Here is a 15,027-nt window from a genome sequence, read left to right on the forward strand (position 1 = left end):
CATCATACTCATTTCAAATTCACTTTGCATGCATTTGACAAACTCAGTACACAACTCATCAATAGCTGCTCCAAAAATGATATCGTCCACATAAATTTAAACAATGAGCATATCATCATTTTTGGATTTGATGAAGAGTGTAAAGGTAAACCCATTTTCTAGTGGAAACATGATTTAGATATTTATGATTTTCAAAATTGGGTGGTTGTTCTACATGTACTTCTTCATTAATATAGCCATTTAGAAAAGCGCTTTTAACATCCATTTGAAACAATTTAAAATTTTTAGAAGCGGCATAAGCAAGTAGCATACGAATGACTTCTATCCTAGCAACGGGAGCCTATGTTTCATCAAAGTCAATCCCCTCCTCCTGATTATAACCTTGGGCAACTAGTCTAGCCTTATTTCTAGTTACTACCTCATTCTCATCTTTCTTATTTCTATATACCCATTTAGTTCCAATAATGGTATGATTACCAGGCTTAGGAACTGGGGTCAACACTTTGTTTCTTTCAAATTGATTAAGTTCTTCTTGCATGGACATCACCCATGACTCATCCTCTATGGCTTCTTTAATATTTTTAGGTTCTTCTTGGGATAAAAAAGCAGAATGACTCACTAGGTTTTTCAAGGAGGATCTTGTGGCTATACCACGGGATGGTTCACCTATGATTTGATCTATAGGATGGTTTCTAATAAATTTCCAATCTCTAGGCAACTCCTGAATTTTATTTTCATTATCTTCAGATGATTTATCATTTACTTCTAAATTTTCACTTGCATTGTTTTCAATAGATAATTTATTTAAGCATTTTCTAATATCAATATCATCTTCATCATCTTTCTTAGAAAATGGATTAGATTCATCAAACACAATATGAATAGATTCAATGACAATCAATGTTCTTTTATTGAAAATCCTAAATGCTTTACTATTAAGAGCATAGCTTAAGAAAATACCGTCATTAGATTTAGAGTCAAATTTCCCTAGGTGTTCATTATTTCTAAGTACAAAACATTTACAATGAAACACATGAAAATAGGAAATATTAGGTTTATGGTTGTTCCACAATTCATAAAGGAGTTTTATTAAGAGATGGTCTAATCAACACCCTATTCATGATATAACAAGCAGTATTTCTGGCCTTGGCCCAAAAATATTTAGGTAAGTTATGTTCATTCAGTATAGTTCTACCCATTTCTTGTACTGACCTACTTTTTCTTTCTATCACACCATTTTGTTGAGGTGTCCTAGGTGCAGAAAAGTTATGTGATATGCCCTCTAAGTCACAATAATTTTCTATGCCCTCATTCTTAAATTTCGTGTCTCAATCACTTCTTATATGAGTTATCTTATATCCTTTTCATTTTGAATTCTCTTACAAAGCTTGGTAAACTGTTCATATGATTCATTTTTATGTGCAAGAAATAACACCCATGTGAACCTAGAAAAGTCATCTACAATTACAAAAGCATATGATTTACCACTAGGACTTTGCACATAATTAGTGTGACGACCTGCTTAATTTCCTCATTTTTTTCCCATAATATAATAAAATCAATATCACAAAACTCTGCATATCATAATCCACCTGGACCCGTGGGTACCAGGGATACATCAGAAGTACAATGCAAAATCTTAAGCAGCAAGAAACATACAATCATATACATCTCATTATACCATACATCACAATACCAGAGTTATTACAACCACTGTATTTATATACATACAGTACACAATCCAAAAGATATCTTAGGGTCATCCCACAAAATATATCCAACCCTATCAAAACACTTACCCTTCTGGAAGGGCAAATCAACCATACTAGATCAGCGGGGCTTTACTCGCTCTCCTATCAGGGGCTTCTAAAATGTTTATAAAATTTTAGGGTGAGACACCTCTCAGTAAGAAAAATAAACTAACACTAGTGTGTGGCAATATGAGCATTTCTGTGATATACATATAACCATAAACATAACCAGTAAAATTGTATATACATCATTTATGGGAAAACATGTATAATCAACATGGCAGAACATAATGGTTTCCATAGCATAATTCATCTCATATAAATAATAATACGAAAACAATCCTGGTAGGTTAGCTGGATGTTGTCATATATTACCCCTACATGATTGGGTTGTGTGGCCCGAAGGCAGGACCTGACAATGGTTGGCCGACCACTACCAAGTCAAAAGTATAGTCTGTAAGTCTGATGGGTCTGCCAGACCTGGTTCGTACACCAGGGGCACTCACACACTTCTTAAAAACCATATCAACCATCCAATCTCACACCACTCCATACAGCAGCGTTAACACAAATATCATGATCATGATGACCATGGACACATAGCAACGATACCGTGCAAGTGCTAGCCTAAACCAAGCCAACCAGGTCTGATATCATGTAACATATACTGAAACTGTGATACATCGATATTTCATATCATTAATTATCAAACCAATCATATCATTTTGCATATATACGTATATCATAAAAATCATCGCCCCGTACGCTGACAAATCATATCCATAGCACAACCTGTACGCTGGCAAATCATTTCCATAGCTCGGCCCATACGCCGACAAATCATATCCATAGCACAGCCCGTACGCTGGCAAATCGTTTCCATAGCTTGGCTCATACGCCAGCAAATCATACACATAGCCTAGCCCGTACGCCGACAAACAAATATGAAAAAATCTAGGTCTGTATGCCGGTTTTCATTATAAAAAATCCATATCATTAACACATTCCCAGAAAATAGTATTTCATAACAATTTCTACTAATGTCACACTAAACGGGTTTTTCGTATATTTAATATACTATCATTTTCAACAGTATTTTCCCAAATATAAATCATATATAAATATATTTTATTCCCTAAAATCAAATGCTATAATATTATATATACTTTTCATAAAATACTAGCTTAGTTTATCCCCTTACTTGTGTCCTGAAAAGCCCCTAAGAGAAATACTCCTGCACCCGCAAGGTTCCCCGCTCAACACCATAAAAATAACATTCCCCATAACTAAAGTTCAGTATTTCTACGCATACTACACTTTCTACAACTGTCAAATAACCAAATACTAAATAGAAAGTCTTACATTGGATTTGGGATGGTTTCCAACTTAGCCCCACTGACAATTCGCTTCGGCAGACTTGTAGAGAACTTTCCCAGGAGCGTCGTGGAGGCTTCAGATCGTCGAACTGGTAGAAAATCGGCCCGAGATCTTAGAAAGAAGGGTAAGGAGCCGAAGGATGAGAGAGAGAGAGAGGTTCTGCGTAGAAAATGAACTGAAAAATCACGTTTAACTCGATGAGCCACGTCACCTCATCGACGAGTTCTGTAGAAAGTTCATTGACCAACTTCAACCTTCGTTGACGAATTTCAGGCTTCCAAAAATCCTCTCTCAGTATCTTTTTGTCAACGAGACAGAACTTCATCGACGAGATCCTGAAGAACCCTCGTCAACGAAGCCCCTATGTTCATCGACAAGGCCCCTATGTTCGTCGACGAGCCTTAGGAAATTTCTTGGGATTATCCCATCCAAAATGCAACGTGGTCGACAAACAAGAAGCATTCGTCTTTGACTGCCTCCTTCTGTTCCTATTTCCATTTCCCTTTCTTTTTATCATGTAAATACCATTATTCTTCGGGTCATTACAATTAGGATCCAACAAATCTAAGTGAAACATTTCAAGTAGTCTAGTGGTAGATATGAATTTCTTTTTCTTAAAACTAGATTTTGTTTGCTTACCCATTTGACATGCATCACAGATTTTATCTTTTACAAATGACATTTTAGGCAAACCTTTTACTAATTCTTTTCTAACAAGTTTTGACAATAATTCCATATTAGCGTGTCCTCAGTGCCTATGCCATAACCAACTAGCTTCATTTATAGTAGAAAAGCAAGTTACTTGTTGTGAAGCTAAGTTATCAAAAGAAGTAGTATAAACATTTTCATGGCGATCTGCAGTGAAAAGCACTTTGTGATCTGATTTATTTTCAACTATGCATTTATCATTTTCAAATGATCCTTAGTAAAGGAAAGGTCCTTACCAACCTTACCTACGTTGATGATGCGCCCCTTTGCATTGTCACCGAACGTCACATATCCTCCATCCTTGGAAATGATTCACACGAATTTTCCCTTGTCGTCGGTCATGTGTTATGAGCACCCGCTATCCAAGTACGACCTGTCCTTGGAGGAGGACGATCATAAACATACCTGCAAAATAAACTAAGTAACTAATGCTGGTCCCCAAATTTTGTTGGGTCCACAGGGGTTAGTAGCTGGATTACCTTTAACTATCCATACTTTTCTAATTTTTGCATGCTTATTCCTAAGTGGACAATCAAATTGAATATGACCAATTTGTTTGCATTTAAAACATTTCATTCTACAATTAGGATCTCTATGAGGGACATGAGATTTCGATTCACGCGTAAAATGTCCCAAGTAAAGATTGGGTCGTCTAACATTTTCAACACCATTAAAACCTAGACCCTCTTTACTTAAAGAATTTCTTTGGGCACCAAGTAGTTTTTCAAAATTTCGTTTGCCCTCGATGAATTTAAAAATTATTTTGGAGCTATCCTCCACTTTCCTCTTAAGTTCAGCAATAGTCATATCCTTTTCTTTTAAAATCGAAGCATGAGAAGTTTTTGCAATACCAAACAATTTTGACCAATTTTCACATTTCTTTTTCAAATCATCATTTTCTTTGGTCATTTTACTCAACAGTTTAGATACACAAATATATTCACATTATAATTCTCTAAACGTAGGCATGTAATCAGAATCACAATCATTAGATGAATAATGTGAAGATAATGAACAAGAGGACGATACCTCATCACTGTGTGCCATCAAGCACAGATTAGCGACCTCTAAGTCACTGTGGTCTGATTCTGAGTCGCTGCTGCTTAATTTATCCGATGAGGTCCCTATCTTCATGGCTTTCTTCTTTTTCTTGGCCTCCTTTTTCAGTAGTGGGTAGTCTGACTTGATGTGCCCAACTTTGTTGCAATTGTAACACGTGGGAGCATTTGATTTTTCTTTTCTTTTGCTAGACTCTCCCTTCTCAGATGCAGACTCCCTATAACTTTTGTATGACTTTTTATTTTTCCTGAAGAATCTACTAAATTTTCTAGTTAGTGTAGCCATATCATTTTTTATGTCAAGTTCGTTGCATTCACTAGATGTGTTAGTGGAGGTTTTCAATGCAATCACTTTCTTTACCCTATTCTGTTCATTGACTCTCTTATTTATAGCTACTTCATAGGTGATCAGAGAGCCTATCAATTCATCTAGAGTCATCTAGAGTCATGACCTTAAGGTCTCTACCCTCAGCAATGGTCGTAGCCTTGGCTTCCCAAACAAAAGGCAAGCCTTTAAGAAACTTCCTAATCATCTCATATGTGGGATAGGTTTTTCCTGATGCATGCAATGAGTTTATGATATGTGAGAATCTAGTGTACATGCTTTGAATGGATTCATTTACATTCATCCTAAAGGCCTCATGCTCGCTAATCAACATTTCTATTCTACTATCTTTCACATCCCTAGTACCCTCATATGTGACTTCTAACTTATCAAAGATTTCTTTTGTAGTAGAACATGTCATAATTCTGTGAAATTCATTTACATCAAGACTACAATACAGAATGTTCATAGTAGTGGCATTTAAACTAATAGCTTTCATGTCATCATCATCATATTCTTTCTCAGCTTTAGGAACTCTAGTTGCACCCTCAGTTTTCATGAGAACATAATTTCCCTTTGAGATGATCCACACATTCCAATCAATATTTTGAAGGTAGATGCGCATCCTCTATTTCCAGAAGGTGTAATTAACACCACTGAAAACCGGAGGTCGTGTGGAAAATAGTCCCTTAAGGAAAGGGGTCACGAAACTATGAGCCATATGAGATCTTTTGTAAAATAACTCCAAGTCTATGCTACGTGGCTTTGATACCAATTGTTAGCTTTACCGTGATCCCAAAAGGGGGGTGAATTAGTACTTTTAAAATTTATGTCCTAGGTGAGTATCCTAACAGTAGCATATTCACAACCCTATGGTTCAATCTAGTGCAAGTAGAGTAAATCAATTATAATATCAACCGAAAATTAAATAATGCAATTTAATTAACTACGCATGCACTAGAAAATAGTAAGGAAAATGACACGCACAAATGTTATCAAGGTTCGGCCAATTGCCTACGTCCCCGCATTGGCTAACAAGCACAAGAGTTACCACTATAATTGTTCATTTAAACAGGTGGAGTAGCACCTAAACAAACTAGGTCAATTAGTACAGGACTGACCTCAACCTTTACAACCAATCCTTATCAGGCTGAATTACCACCATCTCAAGCCACACCTGGAAACACTCAATATATTCACAACAATGAAATTGGTACAATGATTATGCTTTCGTGTAAAGCAGATGTGTACCCAATCTAAGCAATCACATACACCACCAAATGATATAATGAAGTAAGCTCAATGTGGTCTTATAGTTCTACTCTCAAGTAATTATATTAGCAAAGTAATCAGTGCGTGAGAGTGCAAACAATATAATTTTAGTATCACAAAATATATTCAATTACAATGCTCAGACAAAGATATTAGCAACACTTCAGAAATCTCAACAAGTAGATTTTCTCAATGTATAAAGCTCAAGAAATATATAGATTTGGTTTGCAAAGAGGATTTAATTTTTGTGTTCAACAAATGATATTACTCAAGAAAGGAATATTGCAACAAAGATTATCACCACATAAACAAATATCTGTTCAAATATTTCTCAAGATGAAACACACTAGATATTTGAAAATGATTTGGAAAAATTTTTGCAACCAAAATCAAATAAAAACTTCTCAATATATTGCAATGACAATGCAATACTCAAAAACTCAAGTGAAATTTTCTTAGGAAAGACTTATTAATAAAGTCCCCTAAGAACACTTGAGGTTTTGCTCTTAAATAAAATAGTATCAAACAAGCACAAAACTTAGGAGAGCAAACCTATAGAACAACAACACTCAATTCGAACTTACAAATAAATTTTTGGCAATATGGCAAGGCAAGGTAAGTACGAGTGTAGGAAGTTTTGAAGTAAGAGAGAATGATTTTGAAATTTAGAGAAAAATCACTAATTGAGTTTGCTAATCTAGTTACTAATTCTTATAAATGTTTTAATATATTTTAATTAAATTAACTCCATTTAAAAAAATTAACCATGGTAAAAATAATGGGGCAACCCGAGAGCACCAGTCGACCGATGGAAGTTCGGTTGACCAAGTTGCTTGAAGTCCATTTAAAAATATTTAAGCATTTAATAAAGTCCATTTAAAAATATTTAAGCATGCAATCACTCTATTTAAATGACCATTTATATATATATATATATATATATGCATGAGTGAGTGTCATTGAGTCATTTCTAGGTCATTTTTAGTTTGAGCTTACCTATCATACCATCTAAGATGATGCATATGGTTATGACAATTAAAACCCTATTTACTATTACAAATCCTTTAAATAATAATGAAATTAAATACAACATAAATTAAATCTTCAACTTCAATCCGTTGTGTCATCATATTGATCTGTCAATCAATATAACTATACATAACTTCAAACACCCATCAAATACAACAAGTATTTGTCATTATTAAAATCGGACGTAACTTATAAGGTCAACATCATAATTTTTTAACAATATAAATATTATTTATTGTTATTACAAGTATTATCAATTGTTATTATTTATATTATAATAGTAATAATAATTAATACTATTAGCATTTGATGTTATTTTTATAATTTTTTATTATAAAATGAATTTAATTCCATGAAATGAAGATTTTCCAGCCTGTTTGGACTGAAAAGATGATTCCCCCATTCGCAAGGAATCGCATTCCAGTCGAAAATTTTCTCCGCATATGCGACTCTCAGGCACCTATATTTGCTCGAGACGTGGGTGTACAAAATTGACTAAAAGACCAAAAACCAATCAGAAAAACAATTAAGCACCTTGGGCTTGGATATGCCGAAGAACTTGCAGAGAGTCGCATATGCCGAGAAAATTCGCGCGGAGTTTCCTTTTCTTGTTCGTGGGGTCGTGGTCCCTGCTCTCTCACCATCAATTCCGCCCCCTGCTAATGCCCAGCTGCTCCCCACAGCTACGACTTCCTTTTCTTTCTAGTCCATCGCTGCAGGTTAGATTTTTCTTATTTTCACTTTTGAAATTCCAAATTTTCTTGTTAATAAATTAAAACTAGTTATGGGTACCATTCTGCATTTCATAAGGCTCCCACATTCTGTATTTTTAAAAGTTTTTAATTTTTTTTATTTCTTTCTCTTATTGATTTCTTGAGCAAATAAGAAGAACAGTTAAAGAGAGATTTTGGAATTTCAAGAAAAAAAGAGCAATTAATAAGACTAACGTCCTTTCTTGTATACCAAATCTATGAATCATCTATGCATCATTAATATTTGACCTTTTCATATTTTTAATCATGTTGAAATAAATTTTTATTTTTAATAGTATTTAATGTAGAAGAAAAATACATCCTTCTTTCCTTTTCTTTTCTCAAGTAAAATCCTTGATCTAAACACACCCTAAGATTATTGGGAGTTTCTCATGGCCATATGGGACAGTGCAGCCTCTTACATAAAGAATCCTACAAAGTTCAAACTTCAAAATCAAAGGCAGGAACTAATGGTTGACATGCTCAGGATTCAAATATATTTACTGCAGGTTTCTTATTCTTCTTTCTGTTGCATTACTGATTTGACATGTTACATAGCTTGTTTTCAGGATTAATGGAAAATCCTTTCCTTTTATTTTTCTAGGATTAATGGAAGTTCATGAAGTTATCCGTTGCCAGTAGAGTAAAATTGTCAAACAAAAGACAAAAAATGAGACCTTCGTTAGTGCAACTCACATGAATAACTACTAGTTGACTTTCTTAAATAGATGGCATTGTACTTTTTAATTTTTATATTCATAATAAGAGGCTGTATTCCTTTTAGATGTATGAAATTGAACAAGTCTTTCCTCCAGCCTAAAATATAAATTTGATCATTTTCAGCCTCATCTAATTTCCAAAGCACATCATGTATTTTTTTTTTTTCAATTTTTTTCCCTCTCAAATGAATCAATGCATTGCTTTAGTCATGCTGTTTCATTTTATGAGGGCTGCTTAAGCTCAATTTAATGGATATCATGTGGACTGAAAACTAAAGCACTGCCACTTGATGCATCCTTTTTGACCATGTCCAACTTTCTTGAACTTTTTAGAACAAAAGACAAGGTTTGACAAAAAGACATGAACCTACCTTTAGGTTTCTAAAATTTCACAGATCTCTCCTATGATTTCAATAATCCCAAAGACCTTTCCAAAAAGACTTTTAAGATAGTTATACCCGCTTGTTTTTAAGGGAAGGTTTGCATCCTTTTGAGAAACGTTAGGGAAGGCCTGTGGGATTTTCAAATCTTCAAGGGAGATCTGTGTCTTTTCACTAATCTCAATAGAGATTGGTGTGACTTACCCTAGTTTTTATGTGTCTTTGAAGAGGGAGGGTCCTTGAATGCAGGAGTATAAATGGTGCAACACATTTTTTCAAGGCATAACAAATTGGGTGTAGCACCAACAACAATGGCTTTATTTCCTCAGCAAGAAAACTTAATTAATTTTTTAATATGTAATGAAGAAGTTAGATGATTAAAATAAGTAAAAGAAGAAGGAAACTATATTGAACAATGACGGAATGATATGAAGGGGAGAAATCTAAAAGTGATGTGGGGTGACTTAACAATTCTATAATTGAAGTTTGCAGAAACTTTTATGTACAAGGGTGTCCGGCCACTTGGTTTTCCATATAATTTGCTAGCAAGGATGTTGCCTAACAATTTCAGAAAGAAATGACAAACTCTTACAACACATCATCTCTCTCTCTCTCTACTAAGATCTTCAACATCAATTTGTTCATGCAGATTGTTGTTTTAAAGACTGCAAAAAATGAATTAAACATCCTGAAAATAAAATATCAATCACTTACTAGCATTGTGTACTAGCACATGGCATATTGAACAGCACCAAACCTTTTTCTTTTTCTGATATAAGAAAGAACTTGTTAACTATCATCCAAAAGTGTAAAAGGAGGAGAACAAGATGTCCTCCAAAGATCAAAATATACAGCACCAAAACAGTTAGGAAAAATATCTTATATCAGTGAACTTAGAGCCAATTTTTTCATTAAGGATGCCCATATTTTATGATTTTTATCCATCCACCCCTCCAGAAAATTTTCTGAGACAGTTCTGTTGATGTCATTTTCCAAAGGTTATTAAATTTTCATTTTTCCTGAACTCCATATATTTTTTTTCTTTAAATTTTTTTGTGGAGTCGAATCTTGTACAAAAGGACAAGAGGCAGCAAGTAGGTGATAAAAAATTACAACCTACAGGACCACACTTTCTTCACTGCATGCAATGAAGTGGATGTGCTTCGAATATGCCATTTGCAAGGAAGAAAATTGGAGGCTTTTCACATTGTCTATAAATACATATGAACCTTGGAATTGTTAGTCGTCAAGAAGTAAACAGAACATTGTCACAACCAGTTAGTGCATGGATGCATTACGGGGCAAGTTCTTCTTTGGCAGGTGGATACTAATGCTGCATATCATTTACTCTGTAAAGCAGAAAAGTAAGCGCACTGCCAAAGAAGATTTGCCCTGTTATTATACTGTGCAATTATACATTCTGTGATTTGCGTACCGCTTCACGGTAAAACTTTCTTTCTTGACTTATATGATCTGCATATATATATTATTTACCTTTTTTGACAATCTCAATTCCATTGGAATGACTCCTTTTTTGGTTCCTTTTTTTTTTCTTTTCTTTTCTTTTTTGGAGGGAGGAGGGGTTAGGTATGATAAACATGTAAGTTTTCATGTTTATTCCTTGGTTCTATCATACTGTCAGTGTCTAGTTTGGTTGTTCTAACTTTTACTGGCTTAGTAAAATGTGTGCTTTGCTATATATCTTAAGATGTGCTTCACATTTTATCACAAATGTTTTAGTAGCTTATTGGTATTCCTTTTTCTGTTCATGCATTTTCGCAAAGCTTCTGATTGATGCTGTCATCCTTTTCTCTATTTTTTTGGGGCAATGTAATCTATCTTTTTCGTCCTTACCTGATTGAATAATGATGAATATGCTCATCCTACTTAATAACACAAGCACATGGGAAATTTTAAATTTTGAATAAGATTGATTTGGTGGTGTGCATAGCCAAATCTGTACAGGGTTCAAATGTTGCTGCAATAAGAATAGTAATAAAAATTGAAGGATTTTCTGCAGCTTAATTTGGGGCACTTGGAGATGCTTTCGCTTTGGTGCCGAGCCCTAAGTGACAGTGCTTGATATACTCTGCACCAGTGTGGATGATAATGAATGCTATCTCAAGCATTCCTTTGTCATCATGTTGAGGATCAATATGAGAGTATGCTTGTACATTAATGGAGTGTACAACGTATTTGGTTTCATTAATTAATTTACCACTAGTATGATTAGTAAACAGTAAAAATATATAATTTTTCTGGTGATGGCAGTTTAAAACAAATGTAAGGTTTATTGCCCTTTCTGAACTATATTAGTAAGTTGAATGAGAGGATCCTAAATACACAAGGTTGTGTGTGCTTGAAAAAATTCACGGCCATTACACCCACTTCCTGCTATGTAACCTACTCCTACTGCCTGCTACACCCATTGCTGTTTTACTATGTGAACTGCCACCATTATTTAAAACTATACTCTTAGCTGAGCAGGACAAAATGCTTAGCAAAGTATTATCATTTGCTTAAAACTGAGAAGGCTCAATTCTGGCTGAAATCTAGAGTTAACCATTATAAATAATTCTTCCACAAGTCTCTACAGTGTAGGCATTGTAGGAATAAAAAACAAATACTTTATCTAGGTTAAAATGCTTTTTTTTTTTTTTATCTTTTTATTTTCTCTTTCTTTGTTTTATTTTTTTTGGATCCCCTCTGGAAAAATGATGTGTGATGTAAATCTTCCATTACTTTTTTCTTTCAAGACTAATAACCCTTTCAATGATTGTAGCCCAATATCCTTTTGAAATGCCTTTTACAACGCCATTTTCAAAATTCTGGCTGAAATAGTAAAAGAATTCCTGTTGAGAGAAATCCCTGGTGGATCAATCTCAAGGGGCCTTTATTTAAGCAACATGAATACCTGGTAGTATCCTTTTAGTCCATGAATCATTGAAATTATTGTAGAGCTGGTATATATCCTATATGTGCTCTTAATATTTAAATTGAGAAAAGAATGTTGACCCCATGGGCATTTGGGTTTTTTTGTGAGATGAAGGCCACCATTTCAATGAATCCAGCATTGAGTTATGTTTTCTGTTAGAACAAGAATATTTCCAGGGTTATTAAGTGCCAATTTTGAACAAAAAAAAAAAAATTCCGGGCGAGAGGGCCTCAAACAAGGGGAAACCCTTTCAACATTTTCATTTGTTTTTAGCATAGAGTGCTTACCCAAAAAATTAAGAGCTTTGTCTTAAAATGCACAGATTGTGCAATCTTGGCCTGAACACTACACATCCGTATTCCTTTTTGTCATGGAGAGATCCAATATTTTACAGGCATGAATGATGTATGCCATGCATTTTTATGAATCTCTAGGTCAAGCAGGCTTAGAGCTAAGCAAAATAATACTATGGTTGAAGTTTAAAGAGGGTGTGAGAGTTGCTGAAAGCACAAAACAAGCAATCTGCTGGTTTTTTTTTTCCTCTTTTAAATTCCAATAGATGTTTTCAATAGAATTTAATGACCTTGTTTTGTTTTTTGAGTTTTTTGTTTGAACAAATTTTTAGTGTAGTGTTGTTTCTTTGACTGCGCTTGGTCTGTTATGTTCTTCGGTTTTTTGAGTTGCTACTTTCAGGGTGGTTCTTTAAGTTGTGGTGCTTTTTGCCATGTTTGTTACTAGTCTATTATATTTGTTCTTGTTCTGCTTTGTAAATTTTCAATTCCATGTATGCTTTCTGCTTGACACACTGATTATTAATGTGTCCTGAAATTCCAAACTACCTTTTTTTAATATGTTTAATCGAAAATCATTAACCCAAAAAAAGGTGGGAGGGGGGGGGGGGGTGGTGTGGGGTTTGGATCTGAATTCTTGAGAGCTAGATTGGAAGTACAAGTTGTTTCAACTTCTGGATGCTGAGGCGAATTCCCAGAAGTTTCAAGTTTAGTTTCAGGGTTGAGCTGAAAAAGCCCTTGACAAAGGAGAATGAGATGGAGATAGGAAGCTATGATTTCTGCCACCACAATCTTCAAAGCTGATGCTTGCGCATGTGCAATAACAGGCAAGATATCAAAAGCGGATTGCCTGTTCCACCCAGAACCTGGCAGCAATTACAAGCAGGTTTTGCACTTTTTTTCTCTTCTTTGTTTTGATTATTGCTTTTTCTGTTACTGATGGCTTCCACTGTTCTACCTGTTCCTTTATGTCCTTAGTTGTTGTCTTGCCAGTGATCATGCACATCACAACCTGGGCTGACATAAGTTGATATAATCCCTTTGCAGTATGGCTTTTCCGCTCGTGATCAAGATTGAATGAGTTGATTGCAAATTTGCACGATTTATATGGGACTCAGAATTATGTGGAAGTTCAGGAAGAATCTATAGACTGCTTACAAGATCACCATCAATAAACCAAGCCATTCAAACTATCTAACCTAGTTTAATCTTACCGAGGAATGTAATGGACAGTCTTACAAAAGAATGGAATGCAGTCTTTTCCGAATATGTGATTACATTCAACTTATTAATTTCTCATGAGCTCTATTGTAGATATGTTAGAATTTGTTCTCCAAAAAAAAAAAAAAGGATTTCTGTCATTCAATTATCCACCTAGCAATTGGGGTAGGTGGAAAGGCATGGGGTGGCAAAGAGTAAGGGGAAGATAGTGTGCACCATAATTCTAAGGACCCAATTTTCCTCTTCAAGAATGAAAACTGAAGAAACATGCATCAATAATTGTAATTAATTAGTAGGTGATATTACAAATATGCTGGTTGAAAACGAAACAGATAAAAAAAAGAAAGAAAGAAAGATATTGTAAAATTCACATGCTCCCATAATAATTATTCATTGCTTTTAGTCTTTTGTTCAGATACTTGATGTTTGTAATGTCATCTAAATAAATGCTCCACATTCTTCATTAGTTTTAAGCAATTAGCTACCACTTACTCAAGTTCATCAAAAGTCAGTGTCTTCTCAAAGCATCAGCTCCTTGGTGTTGAAGTATTGTGTAAATTTGGAAGACCTAATCACAATGATGGATCTCTCCCTTTATTTATAATATATGCCAAGTACATAACATGAACATAATATACTTACCTACTCATGCTAACTCACGCTTACTAAAACAGCGATCACTCACATCCATAATACTAATTAACTAAACCTTGGATCACCACTTTATCTAAAAGCTTAAATTTCTAAGTTGTGGGCCAACAATACATATCAAGCTTTAACACTCCCCTGCACATGCAGCCCAACAGCACATCAAGAAATAAACACACAATAAATAACAACCATTATCAAGCTATTAGGTAAAGTGATTGTCTAACATGGTAACAAAGTTGGTTACTGGGTTCTAGTCTCGTTGCATGCATTTGTTGTGTGGTGTTTCTAAAAATTTTCTATTCCCTGTAATGATGTTATTTATTGTGTGTTTCTCCACATGCCATCAGGCTGCATGTGTGAAGGAGTGTTAAAGTTTGATATACATTATTAGCCAACAACCTAATAGCTTGAGCTTTTAGGTAAAATGGTTGTCTAACATGGTATCAGAGTTGGTTACTAGGAGGTCCTGGGTTGCAGTCTTGTTGCTATCGGACTTCAGATAAGTGGTGGTGATGAGCTTCTGCACAAGTTTCTCCTAAACAAAGTGGTAATCAACTTC

The 15,027-nt window shown here is 34.7% G+C and overlaps 1 long non-coding RNA gene across 1 annotated transcript; it reads left to right on the top strand.

Annotated features, from left to right (window-relative positions):
* The first annotated feature begins 13,239 nt into the window (after positions 1-13,239).
* LOC131144452 (uncharacterized) lies at positions 13,240-13,860 on the top strand. Its single transcript, XR_009133819.1, has 2 exons — positions 13,240-13,482; positions 13,644-13,860. It is a non-coding gene; the product is annotated as an uncharacterized LOC131144452 (long non-coding RNA).
* Positions 13,861-15,027: the final 1,167 nt, after the last annotated feature.

Source organism: Malania oleifera, chromosome 12 (assembly GCF_029873635.1).
Source record: "Malania oleifera isolate guangnan ecotype guangnan chromosome 12, ASM2987363v1, whole genome shotgun sequence".
Classification (NCBI taxonomy): Eukaryota; Viridiplantae; Streptophyta; class Magnoliopsida; order Santalales; family Ximeniaceae; genus Malania; species Malania oleifera.